This window comes from Archocentrus centrarchus, chromosome 15 (assembly GCF_007364275.1).
Source record: "Archocentrus centrarchus isolate MPI-CPG fArcCen1 chromosome 15, fArcCen1, whole genome shotgun sequence".
Lineage (NCBI taxonomy): Eukaryota > Metazoa > Chordata > Actinopteri > Cichliformes > Cichlidae > Archocentrus > Archocentrus centrarchus.
Genome location: NC_044360.1, coordinates 13700387 through 13727300, shown reverse-complemented (window position 1 = coordinate 13727300; position 26914 = coordinate 13700387). Strand labels below are relative to the sequence as shown.

The window sequence follows — 26914 nt, the reverse complement described above, 5'->3', positions numbered from 1 at the left end:
TTGATTGTGGTTACTTGCCGAATATTCCCTCCATGACATGCGGTTCAGTGCCCCCTTCGTGCTTGTCTGTGGCAGTCTTTTTAAATATTCATGACGAGGTTGCCTTATGGTTCTGCAGCTGAATTTCTAATTGGGCCGTCAAAAGAGATACAACATGCCCTTAAGCAGGACCGTAACAGCGGTCAGCTCAAACAAAAATTGTGTGATTCAGCCACAGGGCTAATTAGCGATTAGCATTCTCTGTTTACAAGGGTTTTTACCTGTGGGCCAGGCAATGGCTGAATTGAGCTTAAATCACTCCATTCTGCCTTTGAAGCTTCAAGAGCTGCCTGTCCATATCATAATGACTGGGTGGAGAGAGGGAAGCGCTTCTACTGTGTAACAACATAATCATCAATTAAGGCAGGGAAATGGCAAGAAGTGGGGATTTTAGCTCATTAAAAAAGCCCAGAAGAAAAAGTATCTCTGCATTTATATATATTTTCACTCTGTCTCTCCTCTGTCAATGCCTGCCATCTTCAGAATTCGAATGATTTTGTCTTTCAAGATGAGTGGAAATCCTGAAAATATAATTCAGAGACACAGAAGCAGACATTCCTAATAAGGGCTAAAATATGAATGACATTTGCTCCAAGAAGATCCTGGATGGAAATGGAATTGCCACTGATTTTCTTATTAGTTTCCCTGGTTCTAAATTATGCTTAATGCACTTTTTTTTATGGCCATTATAATGAAAATGAATGTTGCTGAATTTCAACAACATTCCTGAAATTATTGTGGTCAGTGCCAACTCCTAATTAAAGTATAACGGTTACTACTGCTCTTACATACTGCATAGACTTAAGTTATATTTGCTACAGTATGAATAAGGCATCCGTTGAGCAGTATATCAGTGTTATGGCCTGCATATTGCAGCTGTATAGAAGGTTTTTATTACCTTAGTGTAAAGCACACATGGACTCGAGGCCACCTTGTTCTTTTTAAAATGAAACTGTTAAAATATCTGTGACTAATCCCACCACATGATGTTAAGGATTAGTTGCTTACAACCTGTAATTTCATATTTTATTTACTGCCCACCTAAACAAAGAGAAGGAGCATTTATTTAGTCCAATATGTCACTTTTATTTGATATCTGGGGATACCCAGTGGCTAACCTGGACCATTGTAATATATCATCACAGTGAAGCCACTACAAGGACATACAGTAGTTCATGTCTTCAACAGCTTTCCAGACATTAAAAAGAATATCAGATTCCCCCAACTTCTTTGAGGATGTTCTGCCTTTGAGAGAGGACTTCTTTTGAGCATATCCAAACGTTTTCTTCTCTCTCATTTTTTTAAAGTCTATTTTTGCCACAAAGTAGGGACTCAACACAAACTTATTCAGGGTGATAAAAAAAAAAAAAAAAATGCTGGAGAGAATTTCCTGCCTAACAAAGTACAAAGATGGCTGATAAAGGGCTTATTAGAGAACCATCATTACTCTCACTTTGGGTTGAAAACGTTGACTGAGAAGCACAATTATGTCCTGAATTTTTTTTTTTTTTTTTTTTTTGCTGATGTGGCTACAAGCTGAGGTGATGCAGAGGCTTTCCCCCTACTGTCTGAGGGTTAGTTGAGCAGACCTGTCAATGATGATATCCAGACAGCAGGAACAGTGCAAACTCAGGGATAAGAGTCAACAGTAATTAGAATCTATCTGGGGAGGTGGAAATGCGTGCACACGCATGCACACACACACACACACACATTGCAGATCACATCTATTTGGGCTCATGTGTTTTAACATTGCTTATACTGTATGCAGACTTTCCTCAAGAACCACTGTAATATATGTGTTTACGTTAGCAAAAATAGCTAAAAATGCTTGACACATGCACACACGCACACACACACACACGTACACGCACAAAAAGCAAAGACTATGAAGACTCATCAAAGACATGTCCTTTAGTATGGAGATTCTGGCTGTATACTCCCCTTTTCCTTAATTGCTCATTAATGAGATGGAAATATATTTCTGCCACAAAGTTTGAAAAAGATTCACTCATTGAGAAAGCCATAAATCTAAACATTTGAAAAGGAATTAGTAACGGGAGCCTCCCATTCTTGTTCTCTGAAAAATTAATGCAGCGCATGTTATATTTATTACAAGGCTGACTGTCATTCATTTTACCCGAACTAACAGAAATTAAAAGTGACAGCAACCTCATCAAGAATGAATGCCATTGTATTCTACGCGGAGCTGAAAAGACAGGGCAAAAATCACATAATAACACACAGGCTTCCACAGTGCATCTGTAACAGGGAAAAGCAACGCTCAGAGAAATGCGTGAATGAAGGAATGGGGGCAAAAGAAGGCACAAAATGCACAGCAAAATACAACGTTATAACTCTCATTTCACTTTCTCAATTCAAGTCAAAGCATGATTAAGAAGCTGACAAAAAGCCATCACAGTTATATAGATATGTTTAAAATAGTAACAATAAACTTGCATATTGAAATGCTTCCATGGCCACTCCAAATCTATTTTCAAATATTTTCCAAGATGTGTATAATTGCTGGCTTCACTCATTAAAGGAGAGGGGTTCTGATCTGACTATGCTGCAGCTAAATGGTCAGGTTCCCATGTGAGGGAAATAAATGAAATATTAGTTTATTACATATTTAAATCTCTCTCCCCAGGCTGTCTTAGACTCTTTTTTTCTTGGGTTGGTTTGCATTATAATGTTCACCAAACAGCTTTCCCAACTAATGGGTTGCAACAACGTGGTCCTGCTTTCTCCCTCTGCTTTTGGTCTAGATTTTCATAACAAATTACTGTGGTACGCCAAGGGAAGGCAGTATGCTCCAACTTCCTGAGGAGGCAAAAGGGAAAAATTCATCTTTAAGTGGTACAAAGTTGAGCATTGCCTGTGGAACATTTTCACAGTGTGTGTCCGTTAAACATTGAGAAGACAGTCAACTGCAGATAATAAGTCAATGTTGTCGGGAAGCTGACAGCAACATTTGGAAATAGAAAATCCATATTGCATGCTGCTGCTTGGGAAAAAGCTTTTTCACCAAAGTGTGCAAGATTCAGATGCACTTCTCCCTGACAAACAATGGTTTTATTCCTCTTATTGGCATATTAAATCCAAGGTCATGTTTAAAATTCCAGACTGCTTTGTAAGTTCATAATCTAAGCCCTATCCATCAAAACGCTGATGTATCAAAACAAACAGAGGGCTGAAAGCACAGATACAGCATGGGATGGGCCCTCTGAATAATCGTTAAGGGCAGCCCCCTCGCTCTCCCTATCTCAGGTGTGTGATTAAAATCAATTAAATCACTCCTCTAGTGTCAACCGCCCCAAATCTCCTGACAAATGAAACGGTGCTTTAGGAAGACGAGGATGTTCCTGGTCCTGTCGTGGCTCGGCTCATATTCACAAATGAGATTAAGATTGGGCTGCTGAGGGATTTCAAAGGCCTGTTTTCCATAAGAGCATGAAACAGCCTGTGAAGCCCATGTAGGCTACATTAAGTAGACTTGAAAGTGTCTGGAGCAGAGATCAGCTCCCAGCCCACAGTGAGCGTAACTAGCTGGAAAAAAAGAAGAGATTATTTACCTGCAACTACAAGACTTTTATCACTATAAGCTGGATCTGTATCAGAGTATTCTTCAGGAAAAAAAATCCAGTATTCCATAAATTCTTAAAAGCCCTCAATCTATTTATGACACAGTATTATGATTTGTCTGATGCATCCATTAATGAGTTATTCATCCAATATTAATATGTATTAAATCGTGTGTTTTGAGTCAATACAGTTTTCACCACAGCACTGCCTTTGCTGTGTATCTTCAGACAAATTAAGCCATTTACAGAGCATCAATATGGAATCATTAAATGCCCTTTGTGTATTGTTCTCTATGGTCTATGGACCACCCCTCGTTCCCTCTCTCTCTGTCGCTCTCCCTCTCTTTCTCTCACTCACACGCTCGCGCACGCTTGGCTCGTGCATCAGATGTGAGCCGAGGTTTGAGCCCTCCGCAGGCTTCTTTATGACGACAGTCGGTGAGATCTGCTGATCCCATCTCCAATGGGCCTCTGTAAACCCCTTTGTAACATTAGGCAAAAAACGCTAAATCAAAGTGTGGAGTCAGCCCAGTGTGTGTGTTTAACGTCCCCCTGCTCTTGTCACCAATGACCAGGGGCGGGCCGCCACGTGTCCTTGCCCTATCCCCCGGTGTCCTATCACTCCTTTATCTGTCCACAGGGCATGGCCGCTCTCCCAAAGACAACCACACATGCATGCTCAAGAAGGGCCCTTTTTATTCATCTCAACACCCACAGAGAAAATCAGACATCCCAAATTGTTCCCCCTAAAGCAGTTGTTTTATTCATGGTTGCGTTTGAGAGCTTTTTTTTTTTTTCCTCCACAGTCACATTTAAACACGTACCTATAATAATAATAATCATTAATATTGAACTGCAATTTTTCAGAAAAAAAATAAAAACAAAAAAAAAAAAGCAATGGATATCCTTTGCAGTGAATTTTTTTAAATTTAGCAAAAACACAAGCTCACATTTTAAATATGATGCAGAAATGTTTTCAAAACTGCAGCAAACTTATGTAGGACACTGACCTGTATTTCATTTTGAAGAGCAAAAGAAAAAAAAAATACTTTTTAAACTCTGAAGTTCTTATGGGAAAACAATAACAGACAGTATGTTTATTTGCGATGAAGCTACACAGCACAAAGAAAGAGCAACCATACCAAGGGATTTTCCTGACTCTTGAGAAGGGTACAACCAATATTCCCAAAACCATGCCAGGACGTGTGATTCCGTTGTATATACCCCCCCACCCACCCCCAACCCTTTATGAAGAATGATCAAATCAAGCATGGAAGTGTGTTTCATCAGTCTGTTGGAGGGTAAAGAGAGACTTTCAAAATAATCCCTTAAGTAGATGAGATTTTTTTTTTTTTTTTATGTATTGCTTTTTATTGTAAGATGATGCATGTTTCGAAATAGCAGAGGAAATGACAATTATGTCGAGATGCTGTGTTCCTGAATGGCAGGACCTTTTTCTGGAACCATGCACAATGCTGTATTGCATGTCCGCACATCTGATCTAACAGTGTTATTATTCAGTCTCTTGACAGGTCATATTTTGTCAAATGAAATGCTGAATTGCTTCATTCTCTACACGGAAGCTGAAGTGATACATGTAAGTAGAATTAAATTACTCTATAGTATATTACAGCCACAGTGGGATTGTGGCTGTTCCTCCATTTTTAATAAGTGCTTATTTCCCAGGGGACCTTGTTGGGCACCATGGGTCAACAGTGTCCAAGAGGGCAAAGCTTGTTCACCACATTCTAGAGCCCTTTAATTGCTTGAGGTTATGTGTGCTATTATCTTCCTTTTTCTCTTTCATTATGGAGGTGCAGAGGTTCGGATTGACCCATCCTCTCAATTTTGAAAGCACTCGCTGCGTTTAGCGCACTTCAATTAAGTGTGCAGAGGAGTGCCGTGATGAGATTTATTTAATTAATTATTCCAGTTCTGTTTTGGCCCATGCATATATTCCTTTTTTAAATCTTTGCTTGGGTGTCCCAGGTCCGCTCTTATTTATTCTGTTGTGATAATGTTACAACTGTAACAGCAATATTTTCGGTGCTCCCAGGAGTACTTGGTCTGACTCAAACATAATAACCCACGGCAGTGTCTGTCTGACTCTCAGCCATTCTCATTCCTGCTTGCAGCTGATGCCGTAACCCTGGCCCCTTCCCTGCAGGCTGTGCTGACGGCTGGCTCAGAGCAGCCACACACGCACACACGTATATAGAAAAAGACCTGTAGACCCCCATTTGCATGGACACAAATGTTCACATGCAAACATATGCAAATATGCTCATGTACATGCCAGTGTAGGCAGTAACACACAAGTGTGCACATGTCTTGAGTCCCTTCCTCTGGTTTTAAGTTATTGTAAATGAAAGACCTACAGTATTGTACACTGTGGAAACACCAAAGTCATTCCAAAGTTGTGCTAAGAGACCAGTTCAGTGGTGGAAATTGTTGTGGTGCTCATTTAACTCCAAAGCGTAGCACTTGCAGGCAAACATTGTTCCCAAGTAAAGGATTTCACAGTACAGAGCTGTGGCTTCATAAGGGGATTTGATCACTTTTACCTGTACTGACAAGTCTTCCCTTCAGTTTAAAAGAAGGAAAAACAGATGACTGATCAATACAAATGCAGGTGTTTAGAGAGATGGGCATTGATCAGTAATAGTCCCTCAAACTGGAAAAAAAAGAAAAAAAAGAACAAATCACAGGAAAGAAAGTGAAAAGTTAAGTAGGACACTGTCAGGGATTCCCTGGGCACAAGTCTTGGAAAAACTGCACAGCACAAATGAAAAAGAACAGAGGAGAGCTGGTTGGGGAATTCAAAAAAGAATAATTAAAAACTCAAATCGGGTTCTTAACTGTGAGAAAGAGAGAGAGAGGGAGCGAGAGTGGGTTTTTTAAATCCACCAACAAGAATACACTTGGATGATAACTGCCTCAGCCGTAGGCTATTAAAATATTAACCACCGCTGTCCGAGCTGGGACTTTCCAAACGGTACTGAGCAGTATCCTCCCCGGATACTGGGCCTGAGAGAAAGGCTCTGCTCCTGTTCGTTGCCCTGTGGGAGACTCGGGCTTGCATGAGGAAGTGTTTTAATGTTTCTCAGATGCCTGGCTTACTGAGAGAGCTTTGACAAGGCAACTATCCTGGGTGTGATTTAAAGGTGTGCACAGAGGGAACCAGGTACTGGAGCTGAGGGCCTGTTAAGCTACCGGGTGCCTTTCTAGAGAAAAAAGCAAACTTTAAAAAAAAAAAAAAAAAAAAAATTCCCCAGTTGCTGAGCAGATCTTGGTCCCTTAAATTCAAACCATTCATATGATATTAAACAAAAACTATAATGCTTCTGCTATTTACTTGTTAATATATACATCTAACACTGCAACACTTACAGTATATACGTTTACAGTACATTAACTTGTTGCCAAAGATAGATATGTGAAATTCCGTAAAATGTTCAGAAAATGAAAAGAAACCATAATATTGATAGCTAAATGATTTGGGGCCAAAATTGCATTTGCATGTGTGTCTATTTCCTTGCAATTTAGTTCAATGACTGATGCTTCCAATAGCCTGCAATTGCCTGGAGCTTATTACACTCATAATGTATAAGCAGATACTTAGTGAGTGTATATCTAAATCATTTAGCGGGACTTCGTTTAGGGGGGGGAACACATGGCGAGGAGTACACTCTTATCTCAAATAGTGCAATTGTAGAGGTTTTATTGACTCTAACAGATAACAGCAATTATTTCTCTGAGTGTGCTTTCTGGTGTCTGCCAAATGTGAGCTGGCAGATTATTAAAAAGACAAGTGGTCTCTTTGATACTGAGACAAAATACAAGGGTGTATTTTTAGCAACTAGAAAGGGTTGCCAGCTTTGTTCAGGTGAAATTTCTTCATAGAATGTAATATATGTTCATGCACTGCTTGTGGCAAAAAGTCGCAGATTAAGATACAGTGATTGAAAAGTTATTGAATATTCAGAGTGGCAGGTCCTTTGAATGTTTTATGAGATTACAGGGCCATGGCGTGTATCATGGCATTGACTTAAATTGTTAAAGTAGCCTGAAGTTCATTGAAATGGTGAAGTCTCTAATTTTTTATTCCCCAAGCTGTAGAGCAGGTTGTCTCTGTCTATCCCAGTCTCGTCTTGCTGTCCTGCCTTTGCCTTCACGTGCCCGACACCCGTCCATTCTTTGGTCCAGCTTTTCACCCACTCCAGCATCATCCTGTGTCATTCTGTCTTGTCTCAGTTCTCCCACTTCCCCCCATTCAGTCTTGCTCTGTCTCCTCTGTTGTCTCACATCCCCTTCTCTCCACTTCTCCCAGTAATGTCCCATCTCTCCCTGGAATCAGAAGCTTGGCTGCTTGGCAAGCAGATGGGACAGATGAGGATGGCAGGGATTGGCTAATCCCTAATCTGCTGTCTCCTTGCCATTCTGGACCACAGAGGAGAGAGGGAAGCGAGCGAGAGAGAGAGAGAGCGAAAGAGAGAGAGAGAGAAGGAGAGAGAGCGAGAGAGCAAAAGAGACGGAGAGGGTGATGGAGCCAGCTAGATGGAGCCAGCTGTCAGATGGAGAGTCTTTCATGGTCCTGCGCACACAACAGCTGCACAGGGCCCGCCTGCACGGCTCTGCATTATTAAGCATCTTTTTAGTTGGTTCCAGATGCAGACCTAGCTGTGTTTACCCAGGCTTTGTGCTTTCTTGCTCCCCCACCCCTCTCCCCGCCTCCTCTTCCTACTTCACTGTCCTGTCATTTCCTCATTCCCTTGTTGCTTTGCTGCTTGATGTGGTCAAAATCATTTGACTTCTCTTTTGTGCGTTGCTTAAGTATAATGTAATGTTGAAGCACGTGACCCCTGCACATGAAGGTTCCATTAGCACCTTAATAGTTTAGCCCCATTAGATATTTCCATTTAGAAGTATTTGAATCATTTAAACATGTGGGGACTTTTTTTTTTTTTTTGGTTGATGTCTTTTCCTTCTTTTTGTGAATTAATGAAAGTTAAGCTGTGGTGCAGCCCTGCCAAATAGTTACACTGATATCTAACGATATCAAATGAAAAAGAAATCTTTGCTGTCGACACATATGGTAATGGCAGAGAAGTAAAATGTAATTACAACATAATTAAATGGTTTCATCACTGTAATTACATACCGTTTAATGTGCTGCTGTCATTATGACTGTACATGTCTGCATATAGTATGTGCAAACAGGCAAACTTGTTTAAACACAAATGCACAGGCACATACAAACATATGTGCGCACACACACACACACGCGCGCGCGCACACACACACACCACTTCACACCAATGTTCACATATTCACAGCAACCTTTTGCAAAAGCCAGCTTTGAGAGGCTAATCTGTGCCTCGGTCCTGTCTCTTGTCAAGTTCAAGAGGGTTAACAAATCTTTACCTCCAGAACAGCCTTCCTCTTCCCCCTTTCATGTCCACATTTGTTCGCTGTATGTCCAAAAATCTACAGAGGCCCGTCCCGACTCAGTTGGGATTGGTTTAGCTGAAGAGCTGGAGGCTTTTCAGTTGCTGGCATCTGTTGTTCCTCTTCCCAGAGCTGCTGGCAGTCAGTTAATGGCCATGCTTGGGACCCAGAGAGAGAGAACAGTGGCTGATTTCCCCATTGCCATCGCACCAATCCCGGCACACCACCAACTGCAGATGAGCCACCAGCAGCTAGAAACATTCAGGCTAATGCTCCGCTTCTCTGAGAGTTTCGGGCAGATGTTCCACACTTTTTGTGTTTTGTCACATAACTTAACACTGTCAAGTTTGTCTTTTCATTTAGAGCATGTTCCCGTGTTTGCGGATTTTATTGTTGTTTTTTCTTTTCTTGATTTATCTAATAAAATTAGATGTGCATCATGATTAAAAGAACATTTGAAATCTTTACACCCCATATATTTTTACTAACTATAGAGATACCAACTCACCTCCCCAGAGTTTAAAGTTTAATGATAAAAATCAACAAGTTATATTTTTCTGCCTTTCATTTCTATGACCAATACATGGTTGATTTTGACTAAGTGTGGATCATGCATCTTATTATTACAGGCACTCTGGGCTTACTGCTCTGCATCTGCATAATACTGAAGGAGGTTGCTACAGTTTAATCAGTATCTTGTTACTCTAGAGAGTAAGGCTGGATATGTTATCACTAAGGAGGAAGTTCAAATGAAGCTCGATAAATAAATTAATGCCTTGATGATTAGCTGTCACATAAGCAATTAAAATGACTTCAAATTATTCATTTTCAAACAGGTGCAGTGAAAGGAGGGTGTGATCGTTGTAGTAATTGTCAAAATCAAACAATTTGTTTTGCTGAACCTTCCATATGCACCTCTTATGAAGAATTCAACTTGGTGTGCATAAAATAATTCAAAGATATTTAATAATAGAATTCCATATAGTATTTGCATCATGGGTATTTTCTATCTCTGGTTTCAGTCTTGCCTGGGCCTTTATTTTTTCCCCTCCCCTCACCCTGCTGGTATAAATGTTCAGGGCTTTGGAAATCGCCATGACAAAACTGTGTATAAAACTCAATCACATTCTTTTAGCAAATTATTAATTGTGACTGTCATAGTCACAGCATCCTCCTGACAATCACACAACTGCCTCAGAAAAATACACTTGACAGCTTAGGACCCCAAATCCCACAATGAATTCGTCCTTGACACATCCTTAATGACGATCATCTTGATGATTGTAAATACATTATCATATCAGATCACGTCTGTGTTGCAATCATCACCTCCATTTCCTTTTAATTAAACAGCAAAGCTGACACCACATCTGTCAAAAAGGAAGTGAGACTTTTTTGAAATCGGTGTGAACTTCTTCTTTTTTCCTTATTCCTGTTCCACAGCAAACAATAGAGAGGGAAATAGCTTTGAAAATAACAAGCTCTATCAGTGCCTATCTCCTCCTTGCCCTCTCTGTCTTTCTTCCTTTACCCCTTTCTCCCCCCCCCCCCTTCTCTCTCTCTCTCTCTCTCTCTCTCTCTCACACACACACTCTCACCCCATCTCTTTTCTCTCTGTCTCTCCCTTTCTCCCACCACTTGAAAGGCAGGGTAATGAGACAGCTAGAGAGCAAAGGAAGGTGTCCGCAGAGCATCAGTTGTGCATGGAAGAAGTGAAAATTTACTGCAAATGAGACGATGCCAGTAAATTCATTTTTATTCAGATTACTGTCATCATACATTACAGCTTCCCTTGTAAACATTTGGCCTCGGTCTTTGTGATGAGGTGTCATTATTTGCCAGATTACGTTATTAAGCTATTAACACGTCAAGCACGGCGGGCAACAATACAGGGGCACGCTTAAACAAGCTGAAGAGAATGGAGGAGGTGTCACTAGCTTGACATATGAAGGCACTTAATAGCTACTGCTCTGAGGACAGACGAGAGAAATTAAATAGACAGCTTTCAGTGGAGAATGGAGAGAGCCATTCGCAAGTACTCAGAGCTGACTGAACTGTCGTTACAGGGTGATTATTTACCAGGCCAGTAAATAAAATGCTGCAATTTAAGTCTATGGAAAACATATTTCCTTTCACATGTATGTTTATAGCACCTATTTACATGTTATTGGTGTCATTATTACAAAAACGGCTGAGTTTGTTTTGAATTTGAGGGCCCAGGAATACAGCTGCTGGTTTTTTATTGCACTCTGAATGATGTGGACGTTTTAAAACGTAAGAGGGTTTTTAATTAATCTTGTAAAAAGGACGGGGGGGGGTTACTCAAACATGAAAACGATGGCTTTCAGCTGCGCAGTTTAAAACTGTGCAACTGCCGAAAAAGTTTCTCTTTGTGTGTTGTTGTGTTGAACTTTAATTTTTCATCAAATCTTCTCAAAAAATGTCAGCATTATGAAATAAACAGAAGTCCCACTGGTGACATGAAGAGGCTGTACATGGACAGCCAAGTCAGCGGTTTTGAGTGGATAAATCCATGGTAACCTATTGAAATGGTTCAACCACAGCCAAAATCAGCTACGACAGCCAATGGAGCCAGAGCCCCCCGTTCAGCCAGCACAGCAGCTTAGCAGTCTTAACAGAGAATCCACCACTTATCATCATCGGCATCCAGCACCACAACACTCCACCATGAAGAGGCTTGAGTTAAGCCGGTTAAAATAACACGAGACAATACATCAACAACAGCTTCCTCTTCCCTTTTGATGCCTGCTTAATTTGAATGGTACAATGGGCTGAATCCTGTTCTGGTGCTCGACCAGAGGACCACAGAGCTCTGTCCATCTCTCCTTCACATCAGAGGCTGCTGGAGGAGCGGGGGGCCCCCTGATACTGTGTGGGGTTGGCTGATAAAGGCCTTATTTCAGGGTCTTCCAGTGAGGGGCTGGATTCTACTCCCCAGCAGGGACGGCATGGACTGTGCCGGTTAAGGGAGATGCTAGAAACTGCAGTTAGAGCTGAAACACTGAGAGGGGATGTTGGGACAGAGAAAGTAAAGGGGAAAGCGGGAGAAGAGATTGAGGGAAGAGGGTGAGTGAAAGAGAGAGGTGTTGACTGATAATAGATGCTATCTAGAGAGTTTGCCATGCATATGACACCTTTGAGCTATAAATTGGAGAGTTTAAAAGTTCAATCTTTTCACTTTCTCTTTTGTTTTGGGAGCCTATAAACACGGCCTCATGGTATTTGACTTTTCTTGCAGGCGCTGACACATGACTGAGGTCCCATTACCTCCAACCCTGTTTGCTATTGAGGCAAACGATATCCATTGACCGGTATGGGCCCTGTGAAGCATTTTACCTTGGACTCATCCAGGACTTGACATGACCTTTGAACCTGAGGAGCACAGCTGTCAAATGTCTCTCCTGTCATTCCCCTCGGAGACCCACTGATTCTTCACAAGAAATGACACACACACTCAGTGACCATGAATCAACAACACACATACACACTTTCACCACATTTGTTGCGTTGGACTAAGAAGCTTACATACACCAAGTAGCCAATTCAAGACATACTGGTATCTTTGGTGCATATGGAGATGCATTAAACATTAAAAACATGTTAGTGCTATACTGAAATTCCAAATCTGAAATTACTGGGCATGCACACATTCACTTTTTCTCCATTTTCCAGAATGCAGTGTGGTAGGACTTTGCGAATATCTTCCATCATCTTAAACATGTACATGCAATGGGAGGGGAAGACGCGCATCGGCTAATGAAAAGTGGGTGTGAAAGACTTCTAAAATTAGTAACAGCAAATACAAGTTTCTATTGCAAAAGAGGAGAAAGAGAAACAATTTCTCAAACATGTCTTGCTCTGAAATCTAAATTTGCATCATTGTGTTTTGTGTTTCCAACACGGTTTGGAAACTGCCGAGAGTGTATTTATGTGAGTCACAGCGATATCCAAGCTTGTGAATTTACTGTGACAGGAGCACCACCAACTGGTCAAAACATGCCTCACCATTAAATACCTGACTACTCTCTCCTCTGATGTGCATTGAAAGATTAGTCACATGCATCCAGTTGCAACCTCTACATTTAAACAGTCTTGATTTATTCTTAGTGTGATCTGAAAAACAAGCAAGGTTTTTTTTCTTCCACCTCAAAACCCCCTCGGAGAGGTTGACTTCATGGTATCCATCATCATGCATCTTTAATGACGTCAGGCCAGGAGCATGGGGTAAAATCACAGTAGTGGCCCGAGGCTAAAACCAGCTAAAATGAGGTTCCTCTTACCCCTTCCCACGCAGAGAGCGCTCCACATAGGCCGAGAGGGAGGGTACATCGCACCCATCGATCGCTGAGGCGGCTTGGCGGCTGGCGGCCACTCGGTGGGGTTGATGGATACATTTGTGCCGTAAAAACTCAGAGTCGAATGCGGTGGGCCTGAGCAACGAGCTGGGAGACAGAGGTGTGACAAACGATGGATGCCTTGATTTATGGGTTCTTCTGTGAGACTGAGAAAAGGACGATCTTCTTTCACCCAATTTGATTTAACTGTAAAGGGTCTTTGGAGACCCACAGCACAAAGCCTAAAAAGTAGAGAAACTTCTCTATATTCAAAACACATGTCAGAAACTGGAGCACTGTAGTAACACTAAGCTTTTATCCCAGCCTGAATTCTGTCACACGAATCTCCACATTTCCCATTAGCTGTAATTCTATTAGTCACTGCACATTCACGGACTAAAAAAAAAATATAGCTTTTCACATTATAGAAAAGAGAAATGGACTAGAGCTCAACTCAATTACATACAGTAACCCTCAAACAAATAAGTCAAATATAGCTCAGGGCCAAAATGCATTTTATATCACAGAGAGCAAAACAAAAGAACAAGCAATAAAAAGATCTCCCACATTTCACAGCGTACAGTATTTCTAAGCTATTTCCTGTAAAACTCTATGATAGCCTGAGTGTGGCTTGGAAACATCTTTCAGTTGCCGAGCCCCCAGCCTTGACCTCAGGGGTCAAAGTCAGTCAGGCTCTTCCTGTCTGTGGCTTTTCCCAGGATCCCCTGCCTGTCGGCATGTCAGCACCTCTCCTGTCTCCTCACCAACTCAGGATGTTGCTTTTGCCTTCCAAGAGTTTCCTGAAACCGGAGGAAAAAAAAAAGATCGGTTTCCATGCAGGGGTCACTTGATGTGAAAAAAGAAACGCCATTAAATACCGCTGTTTTGTATATTTGACTCAATTTTACAAACTCACTGCACTTTGACTTGTGCCTATTTGTGGAAGTGAGGATGTGTTAGTCTGTGGGGAATGAAATGTGAATAGAAAGAAATGTTTTTATGAAGGGTAAACACAAGATCCACCTTCCCCATTTTCATATTTTTTTTTTTTCCCAAACAGTAGCTTCTCATTCACTTCAGCTGCTTTTCTACATGCAAAAGGCATTGCAAAAGACTTTTTTTTAATCTTCTGTGGGAAACAAGATGCTTTTAATGTTTAAGCATTACTCTGATGGAGACCATGCAGAAAACCTCAGCTGGAAGGAGCTTTAACAATGCTAGTCCCTATAATAATTAAGTTAGCACTAAAACAGGGTCATGTTCTGATTAGAGGGCATGATGGACAATTAAGGGTGACGCTGCTAAAAAAGTGGACTGCTTTTGAGCCGAGGTGACTGGAAATGGGGCACATCATTAAACGGCATGTAGGTGCCTCTCTCTTTCTTTCTGTCTTTCTTTCTCCAGGTATTGAGAGGAGGAATGAGGGCTAAATGACAAGGTTGCACCCCCGGCAACAGACGTCCTGATTACTTCTTGTCTCAAGCTTCACAGCAGACTCAAATAAACCAAAGGCACTAAACCTATACACTCAATTAAAAGCCATGTTTATGATGCAGAAGTTAGCTATGCACACCTTTGTCTAAACTTTGATATTAAGTCTGTCATGGATGCTTAAAAATTCTACTTAGCCCCTCCAGTATACCCGTAACTCTTATTCCCTTGTTGAGCAGCCCAAAGAGTATGTGTGTATAAATGGAAGGCCTGTCATTTCACATTCATTAAAAGTGAAGTTCCAAAATTAATAATGTAAAAATATGGGTTTTAATTAGTCTTCTATTCTGCCCAATGTACTTAAATTGGATCATCTGGTCCCCGATGCCCTTTCACTTAATAAAGAATTAGCCTGTGATGTTCTGAGCTTGACAGGTAGGATAAAGTGGAGAAAATCACTGCTGTTATATAAAGGATATATCCGTTTGTACGTAATTTGCAGCTTAGTCAATTTGACAGGGGGGAGGTTCCCAGCCATGGATCCCATGCAGGTTTCCATTTAATGCATTTCTATCATGTTATGGCGTGACCACACCAATGCCTTGCATCGTTCACTTCTCCCATATAATTAGTGACATTAATCCAATTTGATTGGATATCTGCTGCACATTGGTAAGAGTATTACTTCTGAGTAGAAGATGTACCTACACAGAGAAGGTTACTGCTGAGTGCGATCAAGTCCGTTAAAGTGCTATTTAAAATTTTGATTTCTTTTTCAGCAAGCAATATTTTGCAGAAACATTTAGACAAAAAAAAAAAAAAAAATCAAATGCATTTTTTTTTCTGACTCAGGAGAGAGCGTAAGCATTTTACACACTGCATTCATGCTGTGAACGTGCAGAGATAAAAAAAAAAAAAACCCAAAACAAAAAAAAAAAAAACTGCTTCTACTCATGAGCGTCCAAAGCTTGAAGGTTGTTGCATCTTAAAGGTTAAACAGGGGGCTTTAAAAGGAGGCTTTAGTTGAAAGCATATGGCATCCATGAGTGATCCTTTACATTCAGTGGTCATATACTGGTGTTTGTGTACGGGTGAGTGGGTGTTGTCGCGCTATTCTCAGGCAACGAGCCCAGACAGCCCTCACCCTCTCCTCTCTCTTTCTCGCTCTCTCTCTCTCACTCCCTTGCGCGGGACAGGCACAGCTGTCAGATCAAAATCAATCGCATTTTAAAGGACGTGCGAGCTAAATATTTCATTCTTGCCTTGGGAACCAATTAAGTGCTACATATGAAGTCAGAAGGACTGGTTGAGCCGGAGTCGTACTGGTGCGTACCAGCTGCTCCATTGCTTACACCAACCCCCCTTTACCCCATGCAAATGTGTCAGTGTGAACATTCGAGTTCAATTACCTAGTGATGTTTTAAAAATGCACCAAAGCCAGACTGGCAGTCCGGAATTGGAGGGGATCCACCCCAGGTATGTTGTTTATTTAGTTGTTGTCTGTTGTGCTGGCTGTAACCCATTTGCCCTGATTGCAGATGTAAAGGATAGCAGCGATAGGAGGGACTGGGGCCTTCAAAGTGCCATGTGTCAGAGAACACCTCACACCGGATGGCAAGGAGAACTGGCATCCATTCCTCAAACCTTCACCCCTGCCTCCAGCTCCCATTACACAGCATCAAGAATCTTAAAAATTAAGTTATTTTCAAACTTAAGCTAAGTGAACATTTCCTCTACATGTCCTTTATATTTTTCTGATGCTCATTTTTTTATTTGGTCTTTTGTCCACCTCTCCATTTCTTCTTCACTTTATTCCCTGGGCATGATAAATCACGGTCTATTTATTCTTGTTGAAGTTGGAACGACGTATCACGTCCTTCCAGAGCATCTGCGTTGTCAATTTAAAGGACAAGTAAAAAATGTTTTGTTTTTTTTTTAAAGCTAAAAGTTTGTACTAAGACTGGAGCATGGCAGGGGTGAAACAGATTAGAGAGCAAAGGAAGAGGAAAAAAAAGTCACACTAGGAAGGTTAAAGTGTGTATATGTGAGGGAGGGGGGAAGCTGAAGGCACGTACAGAATGTGACTGAAAACGAAAGAGCTGGTTGTCTAAGTGGAAAAGAGGATATCTGAGAGAGCTAAGAGAAAAAGTGAGAGGAAAAACAAAAGCAGAGAGTAGAACAGGGAAATACAGAGAATGAGGTAAAGTGAGAGACAGTGCAAAAAGGAAACAGTGTGAAAGAGAGTGAGAGAGAGGAAAAGTGGTAGAGAAAGAGAAAGAGAGACAGGGAGGGAGTATGATTGATAACGGTGCTGACAGAACCCCTCTGGCCATGCTCTCTGTGGCAGTTTGGGGAGACAGGGCCTCCCCGCGTGAGACCGAGCTGCCCCTCGCCACTGTCCCAGCACACACTCCACATCTGGTGGGATCGCCCACGCTAGGTCAGGGGTCACGGCACCATGGGGCTACTTTCGGACTCACATCCCCAGAATGCTTGGAGAAAAACACAAGGCCTGTCGGGTCCCTGCAATAATCAGCATTTTGAAAGTACAAGCATGAGCCTAATCACTCCTCAGGAATATTTTTGCTTTGCACTGACCTGAGGAAAAGGTAGAAGAAAAACAATGAGAGAATTTTATTCATTTTTTTTTTATTTTGCAGCTAAACCATGATGGCATCGAGGATCACAAAAAAACAAAAACGCGGTTGAAGGTAAACAGAGATTAATGTGCTGATGTGGAGTGTGGGTCCTGTGTGCGTGTGTGTGTGTGTGTGTGTGTGTGTGTGTGTGTGTATGCTCACATTCGGTATATGTGTGTGCATTACTGCCCGTGTGCAAGGAGAAAACACTGATGAATTAGAGATAAATAATGAAGTAGCTCAGGGACTGATTTGTGATAGCAAGTGGGCCCATCAACAGAGAACACTAATACTTTTGAATGCTATGCCGTTTGATGTTGATCAAGTTCAACTCGGCTGACAGGGCTGAGAAGACTGTGGGGAGCACAGGGACCATACTAGAGAACCTACTCAGACAGGTGAAAGAGGAGAGGGACAATACCACTCAGACACACTCACGTACGCTGCTACTCACACATACAAACACACACTCGACTGCTCGCACACACACGCGTGCGGATGCAGAGAAACCTTCATCTAGTGTACAGTTATTTAAACAGTTTAAACAAGAAAAGGTCAGCACATCGTTTGTATACTAAAAGTTAATTTCTTCCATTGTAGAGGCTTTTTTTTTTTTGTTAATTAACTCCGTTAAATTATTTTTTTAAAACTCACATTTAATGGCATAGTGCCCTATCATTTTCTGTCCATAGACATTCATGACATGCCACTGTTCCTCCATTGCTTGGGGCATGGGTCATTTTGAAAGTGTCACCATTTAACCGGGGGGAGGGTTGGGTCTCCATACCTCCAGCATTAGCCCATGTGGGCAGAGTTCGGATGTGTGGAGAGCGTGGCCTCATTATGAAGGAGATAAAGACCGTTAAGGCTGTTTGGTCTTGGGCCGGCTCCAGCCCCTATGGTGAAACACACCTGCTCCCCTCTTTAAAAAGCCCTGCTCCAGTTTAGCTCTTGGCCACGGACGAGTAATGACCTATCCAGGGGGCCGTAACGCCCGCTTCGTTTAGCCTGTCGTTAAGACCCAGAGTCAGCAGCATACTGCGGCACAGTACCGTGCCAAAACTCAGTACAGGGTGTCCTTGCCAAAGATCTAACATCAAGCCTACTCTGTTAGAATATGGATAACTAACTAGCTAACCACATTAATGAAATGGCAGAATAAATTTGGCAGCATTACTCTCCACTTGAAGAATTTCTTTTAGACATATTGTCAGATGGGTTTGATACTTTGATAATTCAACTGAATCATCAACATGAATATAAATCAAAAAAGAAGCCCTTGTATCTCAGCCAATAGGAACACACTCAAGAATACAGTATCCACTTAGTAATTAGAGAACATAAAGTTGCAGCTTGACACTGCTTGGTTTCCCATTGTTGTCCTGTCTTTGTTGTTACACACACACACAGGCACTCGCAGACATGCACAATCACACTCAATGAATGACACACATGTACATGAATGCATAGACATGCCTGCACAGAGCACGCGTGTGCACACAAACACGCGCGTGCATGTGCTTTTACACACACAAATGCACTCACACACATATAAAGATTTCCCAGTTTCCCAGTTATGTTTTCATCAAAGCTTTTCTTTGGCACTACAGAGCAGCGTCAGTATGGTAATGTGTTGTGCTGCCTGGAAAGCTGTCAAAAAGCTCCCACCTTGGATGAGAGACCACGGTAATTCAACTGGGCTCCTGTCTTCTGTGTGTTCAGGTCTCCTCATTATTCCGCTTTGCAGGGTAATGGCGTCTTGCACTGTTTTATCTGTCAGCTCACAGCAAACTATAGTTTTTTAGCCCTGTATATTAGATGCTAACATCAAAGGCAGCTGTCTTGACACAGGAGAGAAAGAAAAAAATTGTTGCGTAAAAAAATGGAAACACTCCCGGTAGGCGAAAATTGAATCTCTTTACGTCTAGGGTGATGTGTGTATTGAGAATAGATTTGCTGGTTGGCGTCTATGTGTTTGTTCTCAAGTAAACAGCAAGGCTTGTTTGGGTGTAACTGTCAGGTATATGCGTGTGCCCCGTGTGAAAATGGGTTTGTTGGCAAAGTGGGAGTTAGAAAAAAACAGCAACACAAATTCACTCTAGCTGTCTGATCAATGGGGATTTAAGTTACCAGTGACAACTGCACAGCAGATGTCAAGAGACACAGACCCTTCGCATAACGTAGCAATGCTAGCCGCATATTCCATCAGCAGGTTTTGTGACTTGTCTCTTTTTACCCAGCTGAACGCTTCTGAAAAGTGATTTGTACAGGCACCAGTTAGATCATCTGAGCAAGTTTCAAGAAAAGTGTGCTTCCAAAACTATAGTCTGGCACCATCCTGTTACCCCCCTCCTCTGTACTCACCTCTATTTGGGCATGTGGGGCTTTTGGCCCCTTGGGTGGCAGTAGACTTGTATACAGTATGTGTGTTTATTGCAAGTGTGTGTATCATGAGGTAAGTTTATAGGAATAGATGAATGTGTGTGTGTGTGTGTGTGTGTGTGTGTGTGTGTGTGTGTGTGTGTGTGTGTGTGTGTGTGTGTGTGTGTGTGTGTGGTGGGGGTAGGGTTCTTCAGAAGATGCGGGTAGAGCAAATTAAAACTCACCGCAGGAAATGAGCGCCCTTGGCACTCCTCTTCCCAAGCAGCTGCACACACCCCAACCATCATCTGCCATTTTGACACATCCACGGGGCGTAGCAGGCAGCGACAAGGGTGGGGTGGGGGAGGCCGAGGGGTGCCAACGCGACACCCACGGCTGCAAGCATCGCCGGGCCGCAGCCTCCAGCCAAACAGGTGTGTGACATCATGCCGCTGGTTCCTCTTCGGGGGCCCGGGGAGCTGGCTGGGGGGACTGGAGCAGAGAGGGGGGTGTGGGAGGAAACAAAGGGAGGTTAGGTCTCTACCTGACAAGCTCATTGATAACGTTTGGGACAAGAGCCCTGAAGTCGATGGCAAATTGCCTCTAATGTCTCCCGGAGATCACGGGCCAAAGTCAGGTGCTGGGCGCTAAATGGGCTCATTAGTTATGATTTTTTTCTTTCTTTTTTGGACTTTGCAAGGAGTTTTACACACACACACACACACGTGTGCATGCACATGCATACAGACACATCAGAGATAGTTGAAGCCAGAGGGCTTTTGCAAACTTGGGACGTCATCATAACTCAAGACAGGGTTATAGCTGAGCCCAAATGTTGAGACCTTTTCCTCACAGCCCTTGTAGCACACACACACAAGACATTTTTGATTTGGAGTTTGACTATATCAACAGCTGAGGCATGTGGAGTTAACACCTGGGGAATACACAAGTCAAATCAAAAATGATCTGAAATCAATCCCACACAGAAAGTGAATACTTTAATTTTTTTTCATCAAATCTGTAACCAGAACAAAACTTTACACAGAGATAAATGAAATCAGCACGTACCTATTTAGAATTCTCAGCATGTCTCCCACATACACCCCTCTTCACACTTCAGTCGAATCCCCCAGCGACAGATCCTGTAACAGAGGAGAAGGAGGCTGTGAGTAGCCTGGGGGGTTCCTAAAGGCACCCGTCTGGGACCTGCTTCATAATCAGTGGACAGAGAGGATAGTGGTGGTACGGCTTTCCAGAGCCACTCTCTCCCCCTGGCTGCCCGAACTCTGTTAAGCACCCCAGGGCTACCTGTTAAGGTGTTCCCCCTGGTCCAGTCTCTCTTCCTGGGCAAAAAAACTCACATGTAGGCTGCTGTCTTCACACTGTCGTGAACAAGATCTAAAGTCTGACTGCATGAAGGTCTGCTTGTGTATTGTTTATGTGTGTCTGAATGCAAATTGATGTACACATGCTTATGCATGTAAGAGTGAATTATGTATGTGTGACCACAACCAAACGCGCGGTGTATCTGTTAATGCATGCACATACACAGATACACAGCAGACACACACATTCTAACTGTGTCTGTACAAATCTTGTGTGTGATTTCTTGTGCTATTAGGAGGAGGTGTATTATTGTTAGTTGTCAAGGAGACATTGCAAGGGAGCTGGAATTACTCACCCACATGGACATAACTGCATGCCAAGAAATAGCCTGGACAATACAAGTCTCTCTGCAGACCTCTTTGGCCCTTATCAACAATAATAGTTGTAAAATGGCTCTAATTAGTCTGCAGTGAAATTAACTGCTGTAGACTAATAAGAAATGCTCTTCCCGATAATAAGATAAAAATGCATATTAAAAAATACATAAAAGATGGCAGCTCAGAAATTACAACCCTAAAGTGGAAACTATATCAGTTGGTGTTGGATTTTTTTTTTTAGCTTGTTTAAAAAGTACATTATGACATGTTGTCTAGGATCTGTTTTATCTGTCTGGGTTTTTATTGTAGTTACTGTAGGTATATGTAACATTGGCTGTGTTTCTGTTTCCATAGTCAGGTAGAATATTCCCTTGACTATGCCTCAGGGTATCTCCTCCTTTCCGCTTTTCCACAGCAGACCTTAACATCACTGCTGTTGTAGATGCAGAAAACAGTGTAGTGGTAAGCAACCAGGGAGGCAGGTCTGGGGTTGCAGCCGTGGACTTTCTAATTCAGGCCCTGGCCAAGGGATCTGGGAGACATCGTCGATTTTAACAAACACACTGGCCATTTCCAAATCTGCCTTGTGTGCTCAGCCGTCCATGGTTCTCCAAGATATCTGGAGGAGAGGGAGGGTGGGCGTGAGGCTTCTGGGAGGAGGGGTGTACAAGGCGGAGAGAGCCAGGACTGTGCGGTCTCTCCAGTTTGGTTTGGTCCAAGCACAGAGCCAGCTGGCCTCATTAGGACTTGATGGGAGGCGGGCTGGCATGAGACGTGCACATGCATGCACACATCAACAAATGTAGTGTGAAGCGTGGCCTGATGCCCGTGAAAGACCCACACGAAAGTTTTTTTTCTTCCCATTTTTTTCCTTTTTTTATTGAGTGCACAGTGGCTTATGGGCAGAGAGAGTACATGATGTGGGAAAACATGATCATTAGTTTATGTCTCTCTTTAAGGCGCTGTCTTTACCTGGCTCACCTGGGCTATCTCAGTGCGCTTGAGTGCTTGTTTGAGAAAAGAGCGAACCATGAACAGGGGCGATGAGGGTTGGGTTGGATGGAGTGGAGTGGAGTGGGTATAAAGGGACGAGAGAATATGATTCATGGTAGGGTGGGTTCATCACGAGAGACGGCCACTGACCTACAGTCTGAGGGCCGTTGGACCGGAACCAAGGCCTTGTTCCGACAGAGCGAGTGTAGCGTGAGCTGTGACGGATGGCGCCGGTCTGTTTGAGAGCCCCTGAGCAGGTGTGTGTCTCGCTCACATCTGCAGGCAAGCACAGTGAACCGAGACCAAATGGCAGACGCATGGGGCCCATCGGGTACCTGTGCACTGAGACACACTAATGATTATGGATGCAGGCCTATTAACGGTCACATCTGTAAGGGAGAACAACAACCAGCGCACTGGGAGTGAGTCAGCAGTTTTAACTCCCCTCTGGAACATAGACATGCTGGTGTCAATGTTGGGATAAAAACTCAAGTCAAAATGCTGCCTTAGCCTCAGTTCAGGTACAGACCTTACCTTTGCTCAGGCTCTGCTGAAAATAAGGAGGCTCTCTGGCTTCCTTGAGAGAAGACTTCAGGAAGTTTACTTGTTGAACTTGATAACTGACACATATTGAAGGACACTGTAAGTAGCAAAAAAAAAAAAAAAAAAAAAAAAAGAAAAGAACAAAAAAAGAAAAAAGACTTCCTGTTATAACTCAACACTAAATTATCTAATGAATTCATCAACTTAAAAACAGCGTTAAATATTCATTCTAAGAGTATAGGTAATAAATTAAATATTACTCATTGACTCATTATTTAAAAATGCATAATATGATTTGCATAGTTTTATCCTGATAGGAAATAATAATGGGTAGTTGTCTTGTAGCGTCTTTCATGACGGATGAAGCTTGCGTCTTTTTGTTCCCTCATCATCCCTCTATCCTACTTGCTTCTCATTAAAGTTTTAACGGAGGCTGTTTTAATTGTCAATCCTTTGACAGGTTGATAAAAGCAACTTGACAATTAAGTTCATTGGCTCTGCTATGCATATTAATTAGGTCTTATTTGGGTTTCTATTGTTATTGGAAGGAGCACTCATGGTGTAGCAAAATGTCATCCATTAACTTCTCTCTTCTCAGAACTTAATGTAATTAAGCTTGCTATTGTATGACTACGAGAGGAGACTCTAGAGAGAGGAACTTTTAGTATTCATTGTATAAATGAGTAATGCCATTCCTGTGACACTGCAACAACGCTGTTTCTCCAAAATCAGCCATTCACAACTTTATTATCTGTAACAAGTGCTGCCTGCTCTTGTTTGGTTAATGAACAAAGGGGGCTTGCTTTCATGTCACTACATGTGTGTATGCACATGTGCACGCACTGTATCTCTGTGTGTGCTCGGGCATCTGCACATGGCCTTGTTTACGTATGTGCAAAGCAGCGATGAAGCACGAGAGGGAGCGCGTGTCAGAGGGGAAAACGGAGCAGGACATGAAGGGTGCAGAAAGCCTCAGTATTGGGAGGGAGGGGAAAGAAAAATGATGTAGTGGTGGGGCTGGAGGTGGGATGGGTGTGTTCTAGCAGATTACCCAGTGCACCTTACTCAACTCTGCAGGCCCACACACTCACATCAAAGTGGTACCCCCTATCTGCCCGAGGCTTAGTCGGCCCCTGTCCACCCCCCATGTCACTCCATACATCCTCGTGTTCATGTTGAATAATTGACAGTTCTGTTTTACATGCTCAGCATTTGCCAGGACATGGAAGTGTGGCTCCAAACAGGGCATGACTCTGAGAGGTGCTGTGCGTTAGTTTGACTTCATTAGAATGTGCCCTGCTAATGCTCTGCACGCACCCTGAGCTGAATACCATCAAGCATAATCCACGGAGGAATGTCTGTTGAATCAACAAGGTGGTTGCAATAATAAAGATGCATTTCTGCTGCGCTTTCATTGGAACTTAACTGTCCGCGCACTCTCCCTTCCCACATGTGAGTAGACAGCAGGTTTCAATTCCTGGCCAGGTTTATGACGGGAGCAGCACCTCCCTTCATTACAATGGGACTGTTTCAGCTCCTTCTTTGAAGATACTACATACTGTCTGGTGTGCACTTACATTCTGAATCTGCTGAACTTGTTGGATGTCACTCAAGACTGCCAGAATGGCCGTGCATAGCAAAGGACAATGACTGCCATGGGTATCTGAAGGGGCTAGAGTGTTTGTGCCAGGGCGATCTCTGAAGTCAAATAAGCCATTATCAGTCTGTCAAGCCAGGTCTCATTTGAGGTCTCTTAATAACAGTTAGGCAGTTTGGTGAAGTCTCTATCAATGCCCCAGTAATTGCTTTTTACAACTACTGTAGAGAAATGAGACAAAGAAGTTAAGTGATAAAGCATGGCTGCAACAGGGTAGTGAGATTATAATCTCGTTTTGTGTATGCACTGAAATAAGAAAAATATTAATAAGGTATGTATGTGGTGCTGACTTTGGATCACACAGGTTTCTATGTGTTACAGTAGGAGTGTAGCATGGTATAGCCTAGTCCTCAAAGAAAAGGAGGGAAAGGCCTGGCTGTTCATTTGATAGTTTACCTTGACCCCTGAAGTGTGTCGCTCACACCCTGAGGGCTTGGGCTGGCAAAACCTTTCTCAGTTCCCCCTGGGAATGATAATCTCAACGTGGGCGTTTACCACGGACACCAGACACAACACCATTAGCCACAGCTCCGCTGCTGCTCATTAGGACCCCCCGATCGATATAGGCGGCCACAGAAATCGCCAGCGCTGCGGAACCAGCTATCACTCTTCAGAGTTATTATCGTAAACAGCTCTGGCCAAGATTTAGGGCAGCACCCCACTTTGGCTGTTTCTATTGGAAATAGAGGGTTGGGAGGACCATAACTGAGTGACCGAGGCTCTTCTAAGGACATTATATTGTATGACTTGTTCTCAAACTTTGTGCTGCGTGGAGTCGTTGCCTTGCTATAAAATTAGAAGCAGTCAGGAATCATTACAGTGTACGCTGCGCTGTTCTCTAGGGCTTGCTATTATGACATGGTTGAAGCAGAAAAACACTGACACAGAGGAAGTTCACTCATTACTGCAAAGATATCTGAGCTCTGATGTCTCCCTTATTGAGTGTCAAAAATAAAGGATTCAGTTTAAGCACAGCTACACAATTTGCTGAGTTTGCAAAGAAACTTTATTAATGGCAGTATATATATATATATATATATATATATATATATATATATATATATATATATATATATATATAAATACGTAAATACAGAATGACCGCATGTTTTAAAACTGTTTCTGCACATTCGCTGTGTTTGATATCACCATGACACGATAATTTAATTATTTTCCAATTCCTTCCCTTGAAACATGGTGTGGAGACATTAGTCACAGGAAATTGTAGATGAAAAGACAAAAAAAAAAAAAAAAAAAAAAGAGGATAACCCGGTGGTTTCTGGCAGAGAAGAGAATAATATTGAGGCAAAATTGTGAAAATAAGAAAAAGGGGCGATGTATTGATTTTTGGTGGAGCCAGGGAAAGAAAAGAGAGGGAATAAAGAAGTGCTCTTTGGCCGATGTGTCCAAATGATGTCTCAGGGGAGGTTCTTAATGGTAGGGGGAGGGGTGGAGGGGGGTTAAGGGGGTGAGGTGGGGGTGACGGGGGCAGGTGCCTACCCTGACTAAGGCATGGAACTGCCCTTAGGCTAGGGCTAATGGTATTGGCTGAGCTTACTTTAAGCAGCTCTTTCCTAATGGCCAACTATGAGTGTGCCACAGGATAGACAGGTATTGATTGGTTCAAATGCTCTTGAGTTGACAAGAACTGAAAGTCCCTCAAGCATATACAATCTTGCAGCAAATTATGTCACATGGAAAGGTGATTAAAAACAGAAGCTTGAAGCAGGCACACTCATTAAAAGTGTATATAATATTTCTCTTGTTGTCCTTGTATCACTCTCTCTTATTTGTGTTTACTCTTTTTTTTTTGGTGGTGAGGGCCAAAACCTTTGTCTCTCTGGTGTTAGTGTGTGTTTTCAGAGTGAGAAATGTCTGTTTATACAATGTGGAATTCTACTACCAACACAATTTTCAAGCTTATTTTCAATCATAGAGATCCACTGCATTGACGGTTGAACCTCCGTTGCATCAGTCAAAGTGGTGCACACACTGTAGTTATGCACTTCATCAGCTTTGCTCAAAATTGTCATTTGAGCAGAGTCAAATGGTTGGACACTTTTTTTTTTTTTTTTGTAAATGTATGCAGGTGTGATGGTTATAGTCGCTTTTAAAAAAGGTGCAGCATACGGGTATAGTATACAGAGAACAATGCCATATA

At 42.4% G+C, this 26914-nt stretch overlaps 1 long non-coding RNA gene across 1 annotated transcript; it reads right to left on the bottom strand.

The window, feature by feature from the left end:
• Positions 1-13874: 13874 nt before the first annotated feature.
• Positions 13875-25288, bottom strand: LOC115792826 (uncharacterized). Its single transcript, XR_004021075.1, has 4 exons — positions 25150-25288; positions 20926-20999; positions 20103-20349; positions 13875-14226 (listed from the first exon to the last, which is right to left on the bottom strand). It is a non-coding gene; the product is annotated as an uncharacterized LOC115792826 (long non-coding RNA).
• Between the last annotated feature and the right edge of the window lie 1626 nt (positions 25289-26914).